Here is an 8,299-nt window from a genome sequence, read left to right on the forward strand (position 1 = left end):
ACCCCCCTTCCTCTGGTCCCTAGTCAGCCCCAAGCCCAACCCCATGTCTCCTTCTTCTGGAGCCTTCTTTGACTCTCCCCAGCCCTGGTGCTTCTCCCCTTTCTTGGCAACCTCTGCCCATGCCCCCCACCCGAAGGGTGCATTGGTGCCCACCGAGCTCCTTGCCGGGGAAATTGTTGCCCCACAAGCTGTGGGCCTGGGTCCTCTCTCCCAGGAAGCTCCTCGGGGTGAGGCCCACACTCTGCACCTTCTCCACCCATCTGGAACATTCAGGAACAGTGCACCCGGAAGGTGCCTTGCAGATGATGAGTACGTAAATGAGCATATGCCTGAGGTTCACGGCTCTGCCTCCCATTGGGGGTGGTTAACTTTGGAAAGCAGAAAGCACGCAGTATTTGTAGGTAGGAGACCTGGGCTCGAATCCTCCTCTGCCATTCACTGCTGTGTGACCCCCAGCGAGTTCATTCACACCTCTGACCTCGTTCTCATCTGTAACACGGGGATACTAGCAGGGTTAAGGGAAACTAAGAGGGGGGTGTCTGGAGGTTCTTAGGAGGATGGGGAAGTACCGCATGGCTGATAACCAGCACCAGCATGGTGCAGATACACCCAGTTCTCCTGCTGCGGGCGATTCGAGTTGTTTCCATTTGGGGCTGTGATGAACAATGCTGCAGAGAATGCTCCTGAGCTGGTCTCTTGGTGAACTCACTCATGCCCTTCTGCTGGGTGCCTGCCTCGGAGAGACACTGCAGGGCCCAGGACACACCCGAGTTTCCCTCGGTCCTTGCTGCCCGTTTTCCAAAGTGGTTGTGTTGGCAGGTGCAAGCCGTCCCTGATGTGTGGGTTGTGAGGTTTAGGCTTGTTTGTTTCGTTTTGCTTTGCTCTGCGTGTTCTGGGGAGTGCATAGCAGGATCACTCGTGGCTTTAATTTGCATTTCTCTGAGGAGTGATGGTGGCCATCACCATGTCGTGTGCACACGGGCCACTGGGAGTCTCTTTTAAGGAAATAATTTTGAATTGTGTTGTCTTTCTCTATTCCTTTGTAAGAGTACTTTATGTATTTTGGATACAAGTCCTTTGAGGTGATAATATGCGTGGCAAGTGTCTCCCCCTTCCACCCACCCCCCATCCATGGTCCACCTTGTCACTAGCTTCGTGATTTCTTTTCATCAGCATGAGTTCTCAATTACAATGGAACCCAACATGTCTATCCTTTCATTTTGGGGGACTGTTTTCTGGGCCTCGTTTAAGAAGTGTTTGTCCACCCTGAGGTCATGAAGATAGTCTCTCATGGTATCTTCTGGAAGCTCTGTTGTTTTACTTCCCACATCTGGAGTTGGCTTTGTGTGAGGCCCCTCTCTCTTCCTGTGATGGTCCTCACCCTTTGCTGGCTCCACACCGTTTACTGGCAAGATGGTCCTCTCTTCCAGCGTAGACTTTCCGTCAGTCAAATAACCGTGTGTTTGTCGGTCTGTCCCTGGAACTCCCCTTTGCTCCATGTGTCCATGTATCTCTCCTTGAACAGTCCTCCGCTGTGCCACTGGTGGTAGCTTGAAGTCTTCCGGTCACCGAGAACACGTCCCCTAGCCTGAACCCCAAATTGTTGTGACTGTTGTCGGCTCTTTGCATTTCCAGGTAAATGGTAGCATCCGCTTGCCAGTCTTCTCTATCCTACACACACACACCTCCGGACCGTTTGGTTGGGATCACGCTGAAGCTATGGATCAATCAGGGGAGAACCAACAGCTGTAAATATGGAGTCTTCCAGTCCACAGACACAGAATGTTACCCCACCGATGTACTATCCCATGGTTTTCTTTGTTGAAAGCATGCATGTCTTTTGCTTGTTCTTAACTGTCTAATTTTTTGATGCTACTTCAAAAGGCATAAATTTTTCAGATTCTGTTTGTTCCTAGTGTATGGAAGAATGTTTGACTTTTGAATGTTAATCTTGTGTTCAGGGACCTTGCCCAATTTATTTATTAATTCTGATCATCTGATCGTGTGTCGATACTTCTGCGTTCATCAGAATTATTAGTCTTTCCACAGAGCTGAATTTTAGGTTTGTTAATTTCTCCACGACACATTAGTTTTCTAAATCACAGATGTCCACACTTATCTGCATTATTTGGCTCCTGTGTTACGTTGATTTGCTGTTTTTTTCTAGCTTCTTGGTACGCACACTGAAAATCACGGATTTTCAACCTTCTTTCTGATTGTGTGCATTTTAGGGCCGTCCAGCCGTCTTCACCCGCAGGCTCAGCTGCATAAGATGATACGGGATATCGCCTCTTTGCCTCTCAGTCTTCACTGTGATGTCTTCTTTGGTCTGCAGATTATCTAGAGGAGCATCATTTGATTTCCAAACATTGGAGCCCTTTTTTTAGTTGTGTTTTTGTTACCAGTCTCTGTTTGTTTCCACTGCCCTCAGAGGACAAGAGCTCGGTACTCTAAAATGTGTTGAGACTGTCTTTACGGCCCAGCACGGGCCACTGAGGCACATGGTCTGCGTGCACTTGGAAAGTCCATATCCCATAGTTCTAACACATTCTTCTGTCTGCAGTCCTACCATTTGTGGAAGGCGTTAAAGTTCTGCAGTGACTGAGGATGTATTCCTTATTTCAGCTCCGTCGGGTTTGGTTTCATGTAGTGTGAGAAGAATATAATTGACAATTGCTGTATCTTTCTGCTGAGTTGGTGTGCCATTACGAAACATCCTTTTTCATCTCTAGGAAAGCTTCTTGCTTTGAAATCTACCGTATTTGATATTAGGATAACTGCACCAGCTTTTAATTGTACTTACATGGTCTATACTTCATCCATCTTGCAATATGTGAGCATTTAGGGTCTTTATATTAAAGTGTGTCTGCTGTAGATAGTAGAGAGCTGAAGTTTAAAAAAAATGTAGCCTGATAATGTTGTCATTTCATTGGGGTATTTTTTTTTAAATCTTTTTTTTTTAAAGATTTTATTTATTTATTTGAGAGAGAGAGAGAGAGAAACAGCATGAGAGGGGAGAAGGTCAGAGGGAGAAGCAGGCTCCCCGCCGAGCCGGGAGCCCGATGCGGGACTCGATCCCAGGACTCCGGGACCATGACCTGAGCCGAAGGCAGTCGCCTAACCAACTGAGCCACCCAGGCGCCCTTCATTGGAGTATTTAGCCCATTGATACTTAATATAATTGTTAATGTACATCTGGATATATACCCACCACTTACTCTTTGTTTCTTATTTGTCTCATTTAGTGTTTGGACTTTTTTTTACCTCCTTCTTTTTGATTAATAAATTCTTGTTTAATTCCAATTGTTCTTTGATTAGACAGCTAGCTAGCTGTACATTCCTTTATTCTTTTTCTAGTGGTTGCACCAGAAATTATGAAATGCATCCCTGGCTTTTTAGAGTCTGTCTTAAAATCGTGCTTTTACCATTTTTGAACCTTAAATGCCTTTCACTTCATTTATCTCTCTTCCCCTTTGTTTCATTTTTGTTGTGTATTAATTCTATTTATATCTTAATCCCACAGGATGTTATTCTTACTGGTTTAAGCAGTGGTTTGCTCACGCATTTGCTCTTTCCAATGTCCGTCCATGATGCTTCCATTTGGGGTTCTTTCTCTCCTGAGGAAAAAATCCCCGCACTGTTTCTTTTAGTGCGCGTCTGCCGGCCGCAGATCCTCTTAGATGTTGTTCATCTGACAATATCTTTATTTTACCTTCATTTTTGAAAGATATTTTCTCTTCACACAGAATCTTAAGTAGGTGGTTGTTTTTTCCAGCGATTTAAATGTGCCCTTTTATTGTCTTTGGCTTCCACCAGTTCTCATTTCGCAGGAAAGTCAGCCATTAGTCCTATGATTGATCTTTTGAAAACATGCTTCTTTTCCTCTGGCTGATTTTAAGGATTTTTTTTCCTTGTCCTTCATTTCCACCAGTTTTCCTATGAGCTGCCTATGTGTGGTTCTCTCTGTCCACCTCCACTTGAGGGTCAGAATGCTCCTTGTGTCCGTGAGGAGGGAGACCTCCCCTCCCTCTCTTCCCCCAGAACTCCCAGCACACCTGCGGGAGGCATGGTCCCCAAAACTTGTGTGTCTCTGTCGGTCCTCTCTGTGCTCCAATTTGAGGATTTTCTACTGGCCTCTCAGTTCACTGACCTCGTCCACTCTCCAATTTGCTGCTCTGCCCACCTTCCGAATTCTCGTTTGGGGCTTTAGAATTTCCGTCCGGTGCACCCTGCAGATTCCAGCTCTCCTACTGAAATTCTCCTTGCTTTCATTTGGATTCTCCAGCAGGTTAACGTACGAGTCTGATAACCCCCAACACCTGGGTCTGCCATTGGTCTGTTTCTCTTCTCATTTGTTTGTTGGTTGGTTTTGCTTGAGTTTTAATTATTTGACCCTGCCTCCTGGCACTTGCTGTAATTTTTCATGGAAACTTGGATGCTGTGCGTGATAAAGGGGATGGCTCTGGCCCATGCTCACCTCTTCCAAAGAGGATTTTCATGTCTTTAGTGGGCAGAAACGGACAGATCTGCTCGTTTCTCTCGGGGTTGGAGATGACTTGAGGCTCGACTTTGGATTTGGGGACACTGGGCTCCTGAAACATGGCCTTTCAGGGCTCTCAATTGTGAGCTGGCAAGTTTATAAGGACCCCCGCATCCCGAGGCGCCCCAGACTCCAGACTTGGCGTGGTCGGACAGGAGTGAGGTGGGGTGGAATGGCCCAGAAGTGGCTGTCTCTCTGCCGCCTTGTCCAGCATCCCCTCCTTGGGGCTTCCGTGGACTCTGTGCTCCTATCGATCAGGGGTTACTGGTCCAGCGGCATCACGGTCAGCTGTGTGCATGTCTGTCCTCCTGAGATTAGGGGGCCCCAAACCTAGCTGCCCTCTGAGCCCCTCAGAACGGCTGAAATCTCTGAGTGTGAAGACCAACATCTATATTTTGTAAAGCTCCCCAGGTGAAGCAGCGGCTATCCAGACCTTCACTTTGTAAATATCGGCCAAACTTTGCTGGGGTAGAAAAGTGCCATGGGCTGGAGGGCACCTGGGGCTTACTGTGCATTTGTTGAAATAAGAAGGGGAGGGAAGCATTCTGCAGGAAAGCGGATCCCAGCCGCTGATCCCACCGGAGCGGCCCCAGCTCTGGTGACCAGCGGCCTTGCAGCGAGAGCGAGAGCGGGCATTTTAGCGGAGTGATGTCTGCCTTTCTTCAAGATGAGAGTAAATTTATGTCAACGAAGGTCTTATCCCTCAGGCATTACCCTTTGCCTGGAAGCCCAGCCTTCCTGATATCTCACCCTGTTTTCTTGGTGTCTGGTTACCCGTGATAAGGAGAATGCCTTCACCCCATTGTGATTCTGCACCCACCCACCCACTTCCCCAGAACTCTGTTTGTTCTGGGGAAATACGACCTGGTCATATCAGGTCATTTCCCCCTCTTTGGGTCATTTTTTGTTGAATCAGAATTGGGCCACGGCCAAGACGAGGGTGTGACCTCAGCTGGCTCTGGGCCGGCCCTGGGGTGACCTCCCACCCCCACGTCACTGCCCCCTGGCCTCTGTGAGCCGGCTCCAGTTTCTCTCCTCCGTCTTGCTTCTTTCTCTTCTTTTCTGTTCCCTTCTTTGAGTCCTCCTTTATTTTCTCAATCTGGAAGCAAAAGCCTTCCCACTTTGGAGGATGGATGAACGCGGTGGGGCGTGGCCCGCTGACGTTCCCTCCCCTCCCCCCAGAGGCTGTTTCTATGGTGGGCGTGGCCAAAAGGGGTCTCCCGCCCCACGGGCAGGTTCGTGGCTCGCGGAGGGGGGGCACTTATGAAATACCACCCGGAGTCCCTCCCCGCTGCCTCGCGGGCTCCCTGCATCAGGTTGATGGGGTTGGAGCCCCAGCCCGCAGGGGCAGGTCTGGACACTCAGTAGACTCTGCGCCCGCGCAGCTGAAATGGGGGGGACCACGCTCAGTCCCCTACTGTCAGGAAGAACCCCACGACCCCCCTCCCCCCAGTGCTGGTTCCCTGGCCTCAGACCCGCAGATGAGAAGGAAATCTTCTCCAAAGGCCAGATGCTTATCTGAGAGACAGGTTTCTCCATCCCCATGTCGCCGGTTGTTGCTCTAAACCATTTCTCCTCCCTTGTTCTTGGTTCTATTTTTGCAGTGGAGAAATTTTTCAGATGGACACCCAGGACTGAGATGAACTTTAAAACTGCCCGCAGGGATCAGACAGATGCTGGCCCCTTCCCTGCTTGTGCTGGTGGCCAAAGTCAAGGCACTGGGCAGTGAAGGGCTGGCCCCTTCCCAGCCAGCCCAGCAGGAAATAAAAGGTTTTCCTTGTCCTCCTTCCCCCAAACGCCTTCCTCCTTCCCTTTCCTTTTGCTGTGGAAAGTTCTTTCCCTCTCTCCACATCCTTCATCCCCACCAGTCCACGGGCTTGATGCCAGTTGCCCTGTTTGCTTATTAAAATTATTTGGAAGAGAAAAGTCATTTACACCTTCGTATGAATTTGATCAGTAGTTTGCCTTTTCTTAGGATGTTTGCTTTCTGGGTCAGTGAAAAGCTTAGTGCCGCAGTATAGACATTCAGGGTAGTTACAGGAAACAGGGGTTAGGACAGGAGGGCCTCCCCAGAGTCCAGGCACTCATGCTCGAGAGCTGCTAACCCTGAGTCCTGGCTGAGTCTGCCCACTGCCCATGTTCCAGAACAAAGGACATGGCGGAGAGTGATTTGTGGCCCAACCAAGACAGGGCGTGGAGAGAGCTGGGGCTGGGCCGGGCAAGGAGCGGACGCACGGAGCTTCACAGGACAGCTGATTCTAGTCTGCGACGTGGTTGCTGCAAAGGAGTCACTGTGTGGAGCCCAAGCGCGGAAGCGGCTGGTTTTGGGGAACAGGTTCCCCAGGGGCAATCAGCCACTTCTGGAGTCCTCAAGAGCTCTGTGCTCAGTGTCATTAGCGGAGGACTTGTACGTTGTTGGGGGTCCCTGGCGGAAGTGCACAGCCTGAACCCCCTACTTCTAAGCTCCTCTCCAACCCAGCAGACTCGGAGCCCCTGCAGCCCGGCCCGCCCCTCCGAGCTCCTCCCGGCCTCTGGGCTGCCGCCGGGCTGTGGTCTCCACCTGGAATGTTCCTCCCTGGACCTCCTTTCTCAGGGCTGGCTCCTCTCAGCATACCGGCCTCTGCTTGGTTGTCCCCTCCCCAGAGAGGCCTTCACCGCTACCCGCCGTCCCGTACCACCGCCCACCGATATTCCTGCTTGTTCTCTGTCTGCCTCCCCGCCGTGTGTATGCCCCGCCGGAGCAGCGGCTCGTCTGCAGGGTTCACCCCACGTCTCCAGCCTGGCGCTCAGAGATGCTCGGCGAAGGCATGAATGTGCACCGTGTGAAGGAATGTGTGGCGAGAGGCAGGGCTGGGGCCCGAGGCAGGCCCCAGATGGCTGAGTGCTCGTCCTGTTCAGCCACATGTGAATCTGTGACAATTGTGATGATAAGGGGCTCTCACAAGCAGGCCCCCAGGCGCTCGGCTCCGCCCATGCCATCAGAGCGGTGACCCGTGGGGTGCAGGCACCCAGCTTGCGTTACGTGCGGAACCCATGCTAGGTGTCCTGGGTCCATTCCCACCACCCCAGCAGCCTGCCTATTATTTGGACCCGGACCCCAGAGCCTACATAATTTGTTCAAGGTCACCCTGCAGGCGTACAGGAACTTGGAGGGATTCTCTGGAAAGTTCCATTCCGATAGATGAGTTAACAACACTTCTCGAAGTCCCCTGGGAAGGTCTCTTCCATGGGCATTTATTGAGCACCTGCTCTGTGTCAGGCACGTTGTATCTTCCTGTCCTTGGTGATTTGGGGTGGGGCTGGCAGGGGCATCCTGATGTTGGCCCTGCTGCTGATGGTGGCCTGGGGAAGACTTCTGGGGAGTTTAAAATACCTCCAGGTGCAGAGATGCAGGCCAGGCCACCATGGTGACATTCTTCTCCCCAGAGGGTCGGGGGACCCCAGGGGCTACCCGTGGCACAGCCTCACCGTGGTCAGGCGGGAGGAGGCGCTGACTCCAGCTGAGCCCTGTCGTCCGGCTCGGGAGCACCCGCTCACCCCGAGGAACATGTGGAAGGGCCCAGAAGCAAGGAAGGGCCGTCCGATACCCAAGGGAGGCCGCTTTGCTGCTGGTGCTGCCCACGCTGGTCACCTCCGTCTGTAAGGACCTTGCTCTGCAAGGGTGCCCCCTGCTTGTGAAAAGAAAGCACCAACGCACATCGTTACAAATCCTTGTGTTTGTATCAAGACGGAGTCCCTGTTGCCGGTCCCGCTCCCCAC

The sequence above is a fragment of the Zalophus californianus genome, chromosome 11 (assembly GCF_009762305.2).
Source record: "Zalophus californianus isolate mZalCal1 chromosome 11, mZalCal1.pri.v2, whole genome shotgun sequence".
In the NCBI taxonomy this organism is placed as follows: Eukaryota; Metazoa; Chordata; class Mammalia; order Carnivora; family Otariidae; genus Zalophus; species Zalophus californianus.